General features: G+C 37.9%; 1 non-coding gene across 1 annotated transcript; it reads left to right on the top strand.

Moving 5' to 3' along the window:
* Positions 1–240: 240 nt before the first annotated feature.
* LOC123776827 (U6 spliceosomal RNA) lies at positions 241–347 on the top strand. Its single transcript, XR_006775502.1, has one exon. It is a non-coding gene; the product is annotated as a U6 spliceosomal RNA (small nuclear RNA).
* Positions 348–16,471: the final 16,124 nt, after the last annotated feature.

Below are 16,471 nucleotides of genomic sequence, written 5' to 3'. Positions count from 1 at the left end.
TAAAAAAAAAATGTCTGACTCTTTTCAGCTTTGAGATATAATTCATATAAAACACTTGTAAGTTTAAGGTGTATTATGTGATGATTTGATATGTGTATATATTGATAAATTTTTACCACCATAAGGTTAGTCAATACATTCTTTACCTCATGTTATTACCATTTTGTTGTTTTTAAGGTGAGAAGATTAAAGCTGTATTCTCATAGCCACTTGCCCATGGCTTTTTCAACAAAAGGGTAAGTGCTCACTTCAGCAGCACATATCCTAAAATTGGAATGATACAGAGAAGATTAGCATGGCCACTGTGCAGGGATGACACACAAATTCATGGAACGTTCCACATTTTTGAGTGCTGGGTGATGTATGGAATTGTTGAATCACTCTATTGTATACCTGAAACTAATACAACACTGTATGTTAAATATACTGGAATTTAAAATTACACTACATCAAAAACTAATGATGTACTATACAGTGGCTAACTGAACATAATAATAAAAAGTAATAAATAAATAAAATTTAAAAATTAAATTAAATTAAAACAAAACACAAGAGGGTAAAATACAAGGGCTAGGTCACTTCCAGGATCTAGGATAAGATCTACCTTTCTTCAGATAGAACTATGGGGAAGGATATTCAAAGCATCAGAGAAACATGCCTTCTAACAGGTGTGCAAGAAAAGTGAATAAAAAGGGATGGGGGTGATGCAAAGGAAGCCTTTTCACAATGCTTCATCTGGAGGCACAGGACTTCAGATGAATGACTGGAGACACAGGAGAAAGAATGAGGAATTAAATTTGATAAATTTATTAAATTCCAAATAAGAAATCCCACCAGACTCTTTCTGTTCATTCTCCACAAAACCACCCTAGATCAGAGCCTAGGATATTATCTTTGGAATAAATGAGACTTCGACTGTTCCAAGTTTCACTAGAAAGAATTCAGTTTCAATTGATTTTATATACTTTGGAAAAAATAGATGTGGTGGCGCTATGCAAGTTTTAGCAATTGCCTAATAAGTTCCCTAGCCTATTTCAAATTCAATATACAGTATTTCTGGAAAGTATTAAGTATGATAATTATACTGCTCATATATTTCCCTTTAATGTTTGCAATAACCAAAAGAAAATTAATGCAAGAGAAGAAATATAGATAATAATACTTTTCTTCTTAAGACATATCTCTCCAAGAGAGATATTCTGGACACCAGCTATAAATTACTGTACCCATTTAAAGTGTTATAAAAATAAAAACTAGTAGGTAGTGAATGGAGATTTGTGCCACAGACTGTACTGCAGAAATAACTACTTTCTCACAATGGGGACATTCCCATTTACGCAAAATAATTTCAGGTTATTTTTTTTCTTTGTTTGACACAGCAATGTTGTCATGACCTTCATCTACACGGTGAGTTTTGGTAATATTTTCATTTATATCTTCTCTCCATGGGGATAAATGGTTCTAACCTTGAAATCTCAGTTCCTGTGTGAAAAATAACTTTATAAATACTTCAAACACTTACATTTTCAGCAACAAATGTTCCAGTATGAATACAAAACAGCATTTCTGTCAAACCCAGCAATACATAACTTGAACTCAGAAGACAGGAGTCCCTATACCCACACAGTTCACGGTCGATTCTCAGAAATAGCTTACATATTCTTCAGTGGCATTACGATTATATATATTTCTTATTAGGTGGTGCCTGACTTGGGGTTCCTGGAGCTGTTTACTGGCAACTCTAAGCATTTTTGATTCAGCTATAACCTTTGATAGACTTATAGTCATCAATATTAATTAAATATTTAAAAAGCTATCAATTTTATCCACTTATACATTAATTTCACAAACATTCTTTGAAGAGCTATTATTTGCTAGACACTTTCCTAGGCCCAGGAGATAGGTAAATTACACCTGATATCCTTTGCCCTTAAAGGACTCACATTCAAGTAAAAAAAAAAAAAAAAAAGGAAAATGCAAAAATACATTTTATCTCAAAACAACAACTCTGCTGTGACTGTTATTAGCATGTTATTAGGACTATAATGCCTGTGTGTGTGTGTTGACACAATGTAAGTGCATTGTCTTAATTTGGATTACCTTCAAAGCAGACACAAAGCAGGGATTTGGGTTCAAGTAATTTTTTTAGAGATTTATTTATTTGAACAGGGGGAGAGAGAGAGAGACGACGGAGAGGGGAGGGGAGGGTCAGAGAGAGAGGGAGACAAGTAAACTCCCTGTAGAGTGGGGAGCCTGACGCAGGGCTCGATCCCAGGACCCTGAGATCATGACCTGAGTTGAACGCTTAGCTAATGCAGGCACCCCTCAAGGAATTTTTAAGGAGGTCATCACTAGAAGTCCTTGAAGTTAGTGACCTCTAGGTATGAACTTCAGGACATCCCAGCATTACCTGAAGGGTCTGGTGTAGCACAGATGGCCAGGCTCCACACCCAGAGCTTCTCCATCAGTAGTCTGTGATACAGTACAAGGACTTGCATTTTCAAATTCCTGTTTGACACTGAGATTGAGGGTGTCCAGACTGCATTTAAAGGACCACTGATGTGGCATGTATGAGCAGGGCATAACAGTCATGTGCACATACATTCAAATATTTTTGATGTCCTTGCTCTTACCCGAACATCACAATTTCCTCATGCTTTCAGCCATTTATTGCATCAACGATTGCACGTGTGTGAGTTTGAGCCCTGCATGAACCTGGAAGGCTTTGCCCCTTCATTAGCTAGTTAGTAACCAGGTGACTACATACAGGTAGTTAATTAGAAAATATTGGTATCATACACCCATTTTATCTTATTTTATTTTTTTCTGGGATACCTGTAGCTATCAACTCAATGTCCATGTTGGGTTTGAGAGGAGCAGGATGCAAAGGTTACATTTACTGCACGAAAAATGTCCTCTTGGATAGTTCATGCGAAATAACTTTCAACTGCTTATCTAGATCGGGATGATGGAGGACTGAAAGCGTGCATGCACGCATGTATGTGTATTAATGATATGCGCATGTATAGCAGGAATAACTATTTTGTGTTCATAAATATTTGATGAAATTCTTCCAAGCACGAAATCGGAATTTTCTCTGCACCAAGCAAAGTGTTTCCGTGAGGTTCATGGAGCTGGGATAAAAACAGAAGTCTCGTAAAAACAGTTTGGCACAATAACCACATATATACCTTATTGCCTTTGAATAAAGAACATTTTGTGTAGAAAGCTTACCACTCCGGTTCTCGCCTGTGACTACACTACAGGTAAAAAAAAAAAAAAAAAAAAAGCCATTTATGGAGGGACATTTTTAAAACAAAATGAATGTTTGTACTTATGCGGGGAGCATAGTAACAAAGAAATGTATTTAACTGCGGAATGCTATTTGTTTCCACGGAATACACATGCAATTTTCTATTCTGAGTGCACATTTAAATCCACATAAAAAGGGCACTTTATTTTCCAAGGACACTGAGTGGGATAATGTAAACCAACTAAAAAGAGATGAACTCTACCTTCTGCATGTACTCTGGGCCTTTCAAGGCATCAGAATTAGGAGAGGTAACTAGATGATTTCAGCTCTATGATCTGTTCGTTCTAACATATAATTTTAGATGGTAAGGGGTCTGCGATAACTATACTCTTCTCACTGAAAGTTTAATTATTTCAATAAAATGTACATAGGAACAGTATACAATAAAACAACTGAACACGATAGTCTCTTGACTCTAAGCATCAACGTGCTATATCTCTTAAAATCCACAGGCTAAGAAGCTAAAGAATAAAATAAAATTTCTCTTATTATTCGCTGCACTTAAACAACGCAGCTTAAACATCTGGCCTGAAAAACAGAATGACAGTCTTCTTCTGGTCAACCTATACATAGTAAATATATACATAGTAAATATAACTTAGTTATACATATATACAGGTATATATGTATACATGTAAATAAATAGTACATACATAGTAAATAAAACTTCCCTCTCCGAATCTTATTTTCAAATCGATTTCTTGCTTGTATGACTGAGTCTCTTCCTTTTTGCAGGACCCCTAGTCATTCCAGTGCTCTAGTTTTCAGCCATCTGTCATATTCCGATTCAATCACATGCTTCAAACTCCGTGGTCTTTAAAAGAAGCCTCTGTGATCTGCCATACCTTTTCTGATTTTACCGGGATTCCACATAGGCCAGGTTTTTAAAAGCCAGGTATATAGAAAACTTCACTGGTCCTTCATTAACTATTGAGGCCTACAGCCAGGAAAGGGGAGGAAGCGGGGAGGAGGCTTCACAGATTCATTCAACTAATCACCAAGCTCCTGCTCTGAGTTGCTGTCGAGTCTTCAGTGTGTGTTCGCTTCTTCAGTCCACACAGCAGCGCATTGAGGTTGTTATCTCCTTTAATGTGTTCATGCCTGTTCACACTGCTTCCTCTCCCCAAACACGCTCTTTCCACGTGCCCCACTTCCACAGCGGGCCCTTTGACCCTAACACAAGACAGGTCCAACTTCAAGACCCTCTCCCAGTGTCCTTTTCTTTAGGAAACCATGTCTATTCTACTTCCCAACATGAATCATTCTCTACTGTGCTCAGTGAACACTGTTTATAGATTTAAATCTGTATTACGGCACTTACCACTTTGATTATAGTTCATAGCATTTGTACCTGCTACTCCACAAAGTCTATAACGGATTGAGGGGAAAATGCTAGAAAATAATGTCTCTTTCTTATTAGCTAACAAGGTATGAAGCGCTTCCACGGACTGCCATCTTCTTTGTAATTCAGTTCTGCTTGGTTCAGCCAATATTTATTGAGTACCCTACTGTTGTCCTAGGAATTGAGATAATCCTCAAGAACTCAAAGATGGATTAATATTGAGCATTGAGGAGTGACAGGTGTATATTCAGGCTGTTTCATACACCAGATATATGATGGAGTTTTCCTGAGCAAGAAGTGTTATATATCCTGACACAAGAAAGTAGGGTAGACTCTGGGCTGGAAGCAGGAGGGTCTTTACCAAGTCTAGGTATCAGAAGGCATAGGGAGGGCAAGAAGTCACTCCCGGTCGAATGTGAGAGTCAGCCTGCACCAAAGCGTGTGTATATACTAAAAGAGCTGTGTACTAAGGTTTCATGAAGATCTCACAGCTAAAGATAAACATTACCCAATGATAAATGACTGCCTCATCAGTAAAATCATAGTAGTCCTAGGCCACTGAAATGCTTTTATCCAGTGGAGAGAAATCATAGTAGGTAGCCAGTTTGCCAGGTTTCAGGAACAATGGCCATCTGAGGCCCACTCAGTCCAGCTCAGTGATGGTCTTACCTCAGTGTTACCTCCATTTGAGGTAAGACCACCTCCATATCTGACAGTGGAGTTCAACATCTTTCAAGACAGACCTATTCCTTGCTCCATTTTCCAGCGATGTTTTCTCTTCATAGGAGTGATTAAGTCTAGCCATTGGGATTGGATAAGCACCCTGCTACTTGGGTAGTACAAAGCCATAGGATAGCAAAAGGCAGAGTAAAAATCATTTAATTTGAATTGGGAAACATTAAGATTAACTGGCAGTGAACTGGGAAAAGGTAGCTGCATAATGCTATTAGTGACTCAGCCAGACTCATAATATTTAAATGCTACCAAACATTTGGCCAGTGCTCTTCCAAAATCTTTGTTCAAACGAGAACATTTCTCAGTCTTAAAAAAAATGCATGTTTTATTATGGAACAGTAAAATTCACATGAGTGCCCCCAATCTCTCTTTCTCTTTGACCTCCAGACTAGGCTCAACCTTGCTTCCTTTGTTTCTGAGCCTCCCATCCTCCCATTCCCATTCAGAAGCTTTCTGTGACTGCCACACTATGTCTTTAATTTTTTTTAAACTGGAGAGTGGGGCAAAACATTGAAAAAATAGGGGAAGGGAAATAAAATTATCATAGAGCAGCAGGGAAAAAGAGAAAGCAATAGAAAGATAAGGTTAGTGCTAGTTAGGGATATTTGGGGCAAAGGTGGGAGGAGAAGTCATGAAGAAAGAGGCACTGGGAAGGAAGGAAGTACACACAAAAAAGAATGTGATTTTTGAACAAGGATTACATGTGCTCTTCATTGTATTTAAGAAATATTTTTTATTTTTATTTTTTCAAATTTAGGTTTTAATCACTGGACCATTTTTTTTTTTCAACTTAAGCAGCACTTTGAACCCGAACTATGTGGGTCATGGTTTCAATAGAATTGTAGGTTTGTTTTCTTTCCCCAGATTGAATATCTGGCCTCACTCAGCCACCATGCTACTGTGAATGAGAACTTCAAAGTAACACTGAGGGACTTCCAAAAGAAGTCTCAAAAAAGACTTTTGAAAACTACATCAAAAACTAATGATGTACTATACGTTGGCTAATTGAACATAATAAAAATAAAAAGACTTAGGCAACCAGTAACATTTTGTTTGTTGAAAAAGTGAATTAATGATTGACACTTACAAAGTAGTAGAATTTTTCTACCAGAAACTCATGTGTATTAGTAGAATCCTTGGTAATCCAACACTGAAAACTAATTAAAAGTGTGGTATTACTGGGGCGCCTGGGTGGCACAGCGGTTAAGCGTCTGCCTTCAGCTCAGGGCGTGATCCCGGCGTTCTGGGATCGAGCCCCACATCAGGCTCCTCCACTATGAGCCTGCTTCTTCCTCTCCCACTCCCCCTGCTTGTGTTCCATCTCTCGCTGGCTGTCTCTCTCTCTGTCAAATAAATAAATAAAATCTTTAAAAAAAAAAAAGTGTGGTATTACTGACGGCATGTCCAGTGGTCAACATACTTATGATTGATTTAACAAAATTTATGGATAGTACGTATTATGTATTCCTAGAAGAGGTGACTGGAAAGAGAGGTAATACAAGGTATATCCTATTCTACCTATTTTTAAGGCCACCATGTACACCCAAAACTTAAATAGCTAAATATGCAAAAAATGTTAATATATGTTTATGCTTATGGTCTTTTTTTTTTTAAGATTTTTAATTTATTTACTTGACAGAGATAGAGACAGCCAGCAAGAGACAGCCAGCAAGACAACACAAGCAGGGGGAGTGGGAGAGGAAGAAGCAGGCTTCCCCGGAAGAGCCTGATGTGGGGCTAGATCCCAGAACACCGGGATCACGCCCTGAGCCGAAGGCAGATGCGTAATGACTGAGCCACCCAGGCACCTCTATGCTTATGGTCTTTGATGGGGTCTCTGGTCTACTGGTTTTTTAAACAATACTTTAATTCATGCTCATTTTGACCTCTAGAGAAATTTACAAGTTATGCATGCTGAATTTCTTATTTCATAGTCAGAGATGTTGTTTTGTCTTTGTATCCCCAGTGCATATTACTATGCCAGGCACTGCAAATATTTGGGAAGATATTTGGCTTATACATGAATGAATAAGTGAACAAACACTACTTCATTTTATTTTGCAAAGGAAGTGCATGGGAACACCTGAGTAGACTCGTAAGTGGCCCTTCTGCAGATTACAAGTGCTTATTCATGGATTCCCTAAAGAGCAAGCAGTACGTGGCAATGAAAGAAATACTTGTCTGTTTGGTGATGTTGAAAGATTTTGGACGTTAGCTTGTCCAACGGTATTAGTTCAGATGTTATATGTCTGATGCTTTAAATGATGTCTGTGATACAACAAACAGAGTCCTCTAAATTGCCTTTGGTGACTCACATGGGGATCCTGGACAACGAAGTATCAGGGACCCGAATGCCCCTGTCCATCTGGCTGGGGGGTGGGGCATATATGAACTGAACACGTCCCAGGACAAATAACTTGCTCTGGCTGAAGGAGCTTCAATATTCTTCAGGCCCAAAGGGCTCCTGAATTTGTCTGGCTTTACTATACAGTTCTTGCAAAAAGCTGGCATCTAAACACAGGCTGCTGATACCCACGTAGTCAGTTTTTTCCTTCACTGACAAATTTGGCTTCACATTTGTTCCATGAGAAGAGAAAGCAACATAGAAGCAGAGTTTCTCCTTTTCCTAGGATGATTTACTCTTGCCATGACCAATAGAATATTCTGGTTCTAGAATCTCTCTCCCCAGCTATATAGGGATATGAAGAATCATTTCCCTCCTCTTTTTGTTAATGCTGGCTTTATAAAGTTCCCCAATAAAACCTGTTGTCTACACCATATCTTGTGACATGGTGAACTAAGTCCCAGTGTTTCAAGTCCTGTTGCAAGATAGATGGTGACTTTAAACAGATCTTCCTTGTACAACAAAATTATTCATTAGGTGTAAGCATTTCCATTGTATTTTCCACTGAATAGAACAGGTGCAGGGAGGCCTCAGATGGTTACCTTTAAAAATAAAACTCTTTCTGGGAGAAGTTGCTATACTCTAAGGGAGTCTTTCAAATCATTATTTTCCTTCGTAAGAGAGCAATTCAGCCCACATGAGACATTCAGAAAGTGATATCTAATCACTGTTACCTCGTTGTGTTTCTACAACAACACTACACAATGGGTAGTCCCAAGTCAATTAAGTAATTTGGTCAATGCCTCGAAGTTAGAATTTGAACCTGAATCCATCTGACTCTGAGTTTGATCCTTCCAGTCCTTGTTAACAGAGAACACCTAGGGTTCCGTATTCAGTCGTTACACAAATAATTATAAGCGGTTGCTGAAGGGTCAGGGAGATTTTCCCCATGAAAGCAAGATTTTCATTTCTCTTTATTGGAAAAGGTAATGCACATGTGGTAGGTGCTCATGAATATATGTAAAATCATTAAATATAAATGTAAAATTATACATGAAATCTCAAGTATATTCTACCTAAACTCTAGTGGAATTTGCAGTGATTTAAAGACAGTGTTTGTTTTATTTTTTTAGATATTGGTCATGGAAGTAATTTGGTACAACAGATAGAATGCTTCCTCTGAAGTCAGAAAGATGGCTTCAAGTTCCTGTCTCAACCCTTTACCAGTTAGGTGAACCCGAGCAAGTGTTTGACCTTTCTGATGCTCATTTTCCTAATAATCTTACTGTCTTCTTGGGGCTTATGTTACTTATGCCAGGCTGCACCACTGTGTACCAAACTTCATTGTGCACAGACAACACCGAGGGTCTTGTTAAAATGCAAATCCTGATTCAGGAATCTTGGTGGAGGCTCAGACTTTCCGTTTTTTACACACTGTCAGCTTACACCGATGCTGCCAGATTTTGGACCACATTCTGTAGCAAGATAGTCTCATCATCGGCAATACTGACATTTTGGTCCAGATAATTCTGTGTTCTGCAGGGTTGTCCTGTACATTGTAGGATGCTTAGGCACAGTTCCTGCCACATAATAGAAATTAGGAGAGTATTTGTTCCTTTCTTTTCACATCTTCTGCTTAGACTTGGTAGTTGTCAAGAAGTTTAGACTAAAGGTCACCTCTAGGATGATAATATCCTCTAAACCCAGAGTCGGCAAACTACCACTCACAGGCCGAATCTAACCTACCACATAATTTTGCAAATTAAGTTGTGTTGAAACACATCTACAACCATTAGTTTATCAATTTTCTTTGGCTACTTTTGCACTAAAACAGCAGCGTTGAGTAATTCCAGCAAAACCTGTGCAGCCTACAAAAATCTAAAATATTTACCATCTGGTCCTTACCAGAAAAAGTTTGCTAGGACCTGTTCTCGATACCTGAAAATCCTGGAGCTTTATAGCTTTTCGAAGCTGTAGAAGCAGAGTTTCATCAGCAGTCTTCCGGGTGTAATTCAGTCGCTGCTGCGTCAAGAACATTTCCTTGGGGTTGGTCCCAAAGAGAGTGGCTCGATTCTTTCCATTTTTCAATGAGCCATTGGTATCTACAACACAGGCACTAGGCAGCCTCTTCAGACACAGTGGAAATAAGAATAAATCTCAGGTGCCAGAGAGCCCCGGAGAGGTTTCCCTTTAAAAAAAAAAAAAAAAATCTTTTTTTCCAAGCACAGACAATTTACCTTCTTAATTATAATTGACAAGAGTCAGTCACAGGAGAAAAATGGATCTCCCATAGCTGCCAACTTTACTTAACCTAGTATGTTTGTGCTGGTGACTGTGATTTGCATTTGTGCAAGGTCTCACAGGAGCCAGACCACTTTTGAAAACAAACTTGGAGAATTTTGATGGACAGCACATAAGCAGGGATTTTTCTGAGTAAAGATGAACAGTGTTTGTTTCAGAAGGAATGTTTTGGGAAGTTATATGGGTAAGCTGTGCTTGGTTGCTTCCTGCAGAGGAGAATATGGTATGTGTAGCTTTTAAAGTACTGTCTCATTGTAATGTGAGTGATCATCATAGGTGATCTTTATTATAGCTGCTTCATACACTTTCATGCTTACTCTGAGGCAGTAACGTGTGTTAGAATAGGCTAGATAGGGTCTCTCATTCTCAAGCACTATTTGGACCAGATACTTCTTTATTGTGGGGTCTATACTGTTCAATATAGGATGTCCGGCACCATCCCTGGCCTTTACCCACTACATGCCAATATTAATCCTTTCCCCTGTTGGGGCAATCAAAACTATCTCTAGACACTGTCAAATATTCTTTGGGTGTCAGAATCACTCCTGGTTGAGAATTACCAATCCATGTTATACCACAAGAAGAGATAACTCCACAATCTCAGTGGCTTAATACACCAAATGTTTATTTCTTGCTGACATAAATTATACTGGACAGCTTTCCAAGGCAGTTGTACTCTATGTGGTGGCTGTGTATCCTAAGTTACTTGGATCTTATGGTATTTTTGGCCAACACATGCATCATGGAAAGTAAATGGAGAGTGTAGAATTGAATACAAGCTCTTAAATATTTATGCTCTGAAATGACATTTCCCACTTCTGTCCACATTTCATTGATCAAAGGAATTCATATGATCATGTCTACCTTTAAGAGCGTGAGAAGTAAGATCTCCCTCCAAGGAGATTCATGAACATTCTGGTGTCAAGCCCAATTCTTATCTGTTAATCTCTACCTTCTTCAATGAACGTTTGCTAATACTGAGAACTAACACATTATCAAGGGTGGAGAGGCAGGACAGTACTGTAGCTGAGAGCATGGATGCTGGAACCACCATGCTTGGAGCCGAACCAAGTTTTACAGATTCACATCTGTGATCTGAAATGAGTTAGGTAACCTCACTGTGCATGAGTTTCCTCATCTATAAAACAAGGAAAAATAGAAGTACTTAATACATGAGGAGGCTACAAGGATGAAATGTGTTAGCATTTGTAACATCTTAGAAAAACGCCTGGAACATGATAAGCACTTTGTAAATATGTTTGAATCTAAATAAATAAGATTCAGAGAGAACAACTATACGTTTTTTAAATAAAAAGTATTGAGAGCCTGAAAAAAGTATGCAGTGTCATGCGTCATGTGTATTCAGAGGATTTTATCAACTCTCAAACAGGGCACTGCCACTTCTGTACATTAGAAATATACTGCAAAAATAAAAAAGTCCAGAAAGGCATGCTTTCCTGCTCTATCTTGGAGCCGCTTACCAAGTTCACGGAAGTAAACCAATAAATGTTACAAAATGTTTGAAAGTATATTTTAAAAGTTTAATGTAGGCAAAATAAGATACACTTGCTCTCTGTTCATCCACGTCATGTTACAACTGTTAAATGTTGCCTGTAGATGAAAGTAGTCTTCTCTTGCTTATCAGAATTCTACTGGAATCTTTCCCTTAAAAAACTATTTGATACTATTTTTAAAATATCCACCTATTTCGAATATCATGAACGTACTAAGTGCCTAACTCTTCCCGCTATAGTAGCATTTGTTCAGCGTTTCCTTTCATGCAAACTCATTCATGTTCTATCGCTATTCGGAGAGCACCACCTCCTCATTACCACCATTTACCATCAGGGGGAGCTTACAGGGCCAGCACCACTGATAGAAAATAACTGAGTTCCAACACACGTTTCTCTTGTGGCTTTTTTATTTCCTTTGAAGGCATTTAAGGAGCTGTTTACATCCTAACTGCATAAAAATAAATGTTCTTCCATGTGCCCCTTATTTGTTACTCGATTTCCCGAATTTCCCAGTTTCATCTGTTTTCCAACTTCCAGACCATTCAGCGTACTCAGACCTTGGCTTCTCTCTTCTCTATCATTTTAACTTTAAGTCCCACTTCAGCAGAATTCTGATCTGGTCTTTTTGATCTTGACTCCTTTTGTCCCTTGCCTCTTTGATTGTTCTAATTACATAAAACTTCAGGTGAACAAATTTCCTATCATCCCACAACTTCCAAGTATCTTATTAACATGGGTCTGCTGGAGCTTAGAAGAGAGGATTCAGAAAGAGTAAGTTATTTATCTCATTAGATCATGTTTTTCAAAGTGTGTATCAAGAAACACTTGCATCAGAACCATGTGAAGGGCTTGTTAAAAATATATGTTCCTAAGATTCAGCTCAGACCTGGTGAATCAGAATCTCTGGGAATGAAGCTGGAAATCTGTATTATTAATAAACTCTCCAGCTGATTTTTCTACCCACACCACATAACTATAGCTAAATTCCTATAGGAATCTATCTTAGAATTCTTCTACATATCTAAAACTCATTCATAGAATAAGTAAAATGAGCAGAAGAAATTGCTTGAAGCATTTGTCATCATGCATATGAAATCATTATTATAGTCCCTTTAAAAAATCACATACATATGTCTTTAAAATGATTAGTCAAAGTTAGGTCATGGTTTGGCCTGTTCAATCCTTTTACTAAGTTTAGAAATGTTGTCAGTAGAAAAATATCACATGGATATACTTAGAGAAAAGAATATCAATAATGTGTCTGTGATTGTATGCATGAAGTTTTTAGTGTATTTCCCCCTTCCTTGTGGCTTTATCTTCACAAAAATTTCAGAAACATTTTAAATAATAGATTATAGGCTTTTGGAGAGCAAAGGCAGTGCTTCCTTCCATCTCTAAAATATCCTGGTTTGATGAAATGTCCTGAATTCTCTTTAAACATTAATGGTGATAAGCAAACTCTTCTAGACAGTCCTAGGCCAGACCATTTTTATGAGAATTTTCTCCTGAAATGATCATCTATAACCTATTTATATATTAGTATAATTGACAAGGAAAGAGATGACTCTAATGTCAAACTTTGTGTTTTATGTTGGGACTGAGACTCACTTCTCTTTTGATCATGAAGACCCCTGGTTTTAGAATAGTGATCGACATAAATACTTTAGAATAGAAACAATCAGTAGTTTCAAGGTCAGCTTGACAGAGTAAATTTGTACAAAGTTATAAGCTTATGACCTTTTCCTATATTACGACATTTTCCAGGCTCAACCTTCCTTTATGTCAGCATAACAATCCCAGCCCCATAAGAGGCAGTGGCATTGTTAGAAATGAGAAAATGAGACTCTAAATAAAACCTTTCCTCACAATTTGAAGACATTCGTCCTTGGACATCTCACTTGGATTTTAGCTTCTTAACAGTTCTGTCCCCTTGTGGTATACAATATCAATACATTTATCTCTCTGAAAACCACCTGAGAGATTTAGGTGGTACTAACATCTTGACACCAAGGATTTTACTTAGATCATCATGGTCCTTTCACCAATACCCAGTATCAATAGATGAGATATAGCCTAAAAACACATTAATCATAGATATCAAATAGGAAAAGGTGAAGAAGACTGCTTTACAAAAGGAAATATGCAGATGTTCCAAGATCCCCCCAAAAATGTGGTTACAACAGAATTTTCTATTATCTGTGCAGCAGACTTTTCTCCTTTTTATAATGAGAAAAATGTAGAGAGTCAGAGATTTCTTTTTTGGACAGAAAATCATAATCTGAGTATTTGCTTAATATTTAAGAGCTGGATTATTCCTACCCCTTCCAAATTTATCACTTCATACTTAGTATGCACTAAAATGTGCAAGAATGATTTATAATAGTGACTGGTACACAATAAAAAGCCAATAAATGTTAGTTTCCTAGCATATTGTTAGTGTTGTCAAAAACTTTCAAGAATAAAAAGAGCCATGGCAGTTTTGAAATGGAATTACTATCAGACGTATACTCTTAATCTAACCATGTAGCAAAATGTACCTGATGTCAAATTGCCTTTAAATACACATTTAAATACACACACACATACACACACATACACACACACATACACACACACACACACACACAAATTTGGGTCAGCTGTCTGAAAAATAGAATGAATAATTATCTACGGAATGTGCTGATACAACAATATAATACTTGTGTCTAAATATAGCATTATAGCTAAGTGTAATCTTAAAATTTCCACCATTACTTTTATTTAAACATTATATCCTGATATCCCTCTATAAAATCTAAGTACACTGGGTAGAACGCACTATGCTTTCTCACAGATGGACTATTAGAGGAAGCTGAAAAGTTAGGCAATTTAATTTACTGTAGTGTCTACTTCAGTGTATCTATCTATCTATCTCACTAACTTGGTTGGGTTCTTCATCTCTTCTTACCAAGATTTCTCTAATGATCTCCAGTCTTTCATTTCATTTGTCTTTTCTCTATGTTGCTACTATATGATCTCTACTGCTTAAAACCTTTTGTGGTTTCCTGAAGTCTTTAGTAAGAACTCCCAGCTTCTTGATGGCGTGTAGAAGATGTTGGATAGGGGTGCCTGGGTGGCTCAGATGGTTAAGCCTCTGCCTTCAGCTCAGGTCATGATTGCCGGGTCCTGGGATTGAACCCCACATTGGGCTCCTGGCTTAGTGAGGAGTTTGCTTCTCCCTCTCCCTCTGCCTCTCCCCCTGCTCATGTTCTCTCTATCTCTCTGTCTCAAATGAGTAAAAAAAAAAATCTCAAAAAAAAAAACAAAAGATGTTAGATAATCTGATCCTGCCCAATTCAGTAGCCATGTTGCTCAATCCCACACAGCCCACATGCATACAAACACACATTCCATACCTTGGTCAGTCATATCAAGCTTTTTTTGCTACATGCACTGTGCTTGTTTGTATACTATTTCTTATGAATTCGTCTATGCCTGAAAACATCTCATTTCTCTCACCTGTTTGCTGCATGTAACTCATCATTTGCCACTGAACAGCAGCACTTGGAAATTTGTCCTGACATAAACAGGATGAATTAGATGCCCTTCGTCAATAATCCTCCCAGCCCATACTTACCCCTACACAGCATTTATCACATTATATTGAAAGCTTTGGCAGCCTTGTCTCTCTTCTCCTAGATTGTGGGGTTTAGGAAGGTGGGGGAATTAATGCTGTTGTGTTGGTGTCTGCAGTGGTTAGAGAAGTGCCGTCTAATAGAAACTCAATGAATGCTTACGGAATGTGTGTACATAAAAGTGTTCAATCCTTAGAGGAAGGGAAATGGGGGACAGGGAGGGATGATATGATGATACTGCTGAATTTGCAAGGGCAGTGTCCTTTATTTCTCCCCAGAGCAATGTAGGTAGCATGATAAATGTCTCTTAGTACTTGTGGGAGTAACCAGCCTCACATTTATGGGGACTGTCAGATCAAGACTCTTGAGTCACACATAAATTTGCAATCTACTTCTCTTTCAAACCTTTCTTTTCTGTTTAAGTGGTATCATAGGGGGCACCTGGGTGGCACAGCGGTTAAGCACCTGCCTTCGGCTCAGGGCGTGATCCCAGCGTTATGGGATCGAGCCCCACATCAGGCTCCTCTGCTGGGAGCCTGCTCTTCCTCTCCCACTCCCCCTGCTTGTGTTCCCTCTCTCGCTGGCTGTCTCTATCTCTGTCAAATAAATAAATAAAATCTTTAAAAAAAAATAAGTGGTATCATAGATCCTACAACACTTACAGTTGCCTATTGATAATTATGAATATGTCGTAATAACAGTTTGAGTTTGTTAACCTTGCGTTTCTGAAATTGTTTCTATGGAATACTGGCTGTGATGTTTATAATTATTCCAGTTAAAAGCAAAAGAGTGAGGGATTCTATGATCAAATATATTTGAATAGTATTGAGTTAAACAGAATTAAACATGTTACATTAGTGCGGGATTTGGGGCTTATTGCTATGCTGCTGTGCATTGTGAATATAAAAATAAGAAAGATGATAAGTAGTGATTCCCAAATTTATTTGACCATGAATTTTTTTTTCGCCCCCCCCACCACCAGGGTAAATCTAGCAACAGTAGGTTCTGTGGACATATTATAGAACATTCTGGAAGAATGCTCTCGGGTATGGATCAATGAGAAGGATAGAAATGAGAGAACCCACTTCAATTAAACATGCTCTTTTCTGACAAAATATAGCTTGATTTAAAGCAATTCTATAAATACAAATTATAATATATTATGCTTATATATGCCTAGAAGAGAATATGCCTTTGAGTAAGAAAAAAGGATATATTTTGCTATGGAAGCCTTAAATTGGTGATTTATCTTCAATTTTTGCTTTTTAATTCATCCAGTTTTGTTATTTACTATTTATGCTTATGTAT

Source organism: Ursus americanus, chromosome 23, assembly GCF_024610735.1.
Source record: "Ursus americanus isolate L20-20 chromosome 23, mUrsAme1.1.p, whole genome shotgun sequence".
NCBI classification, from domain to species: domain Eukaryota; kingdom Metazoa; phylum Chordata; class Mammalia; order Carnivora; family Ursidae; genus Ursus; species Ursus americanus.
This window is presented reverse-complemented; position numbering and strand designations above follow the sequence as displayed.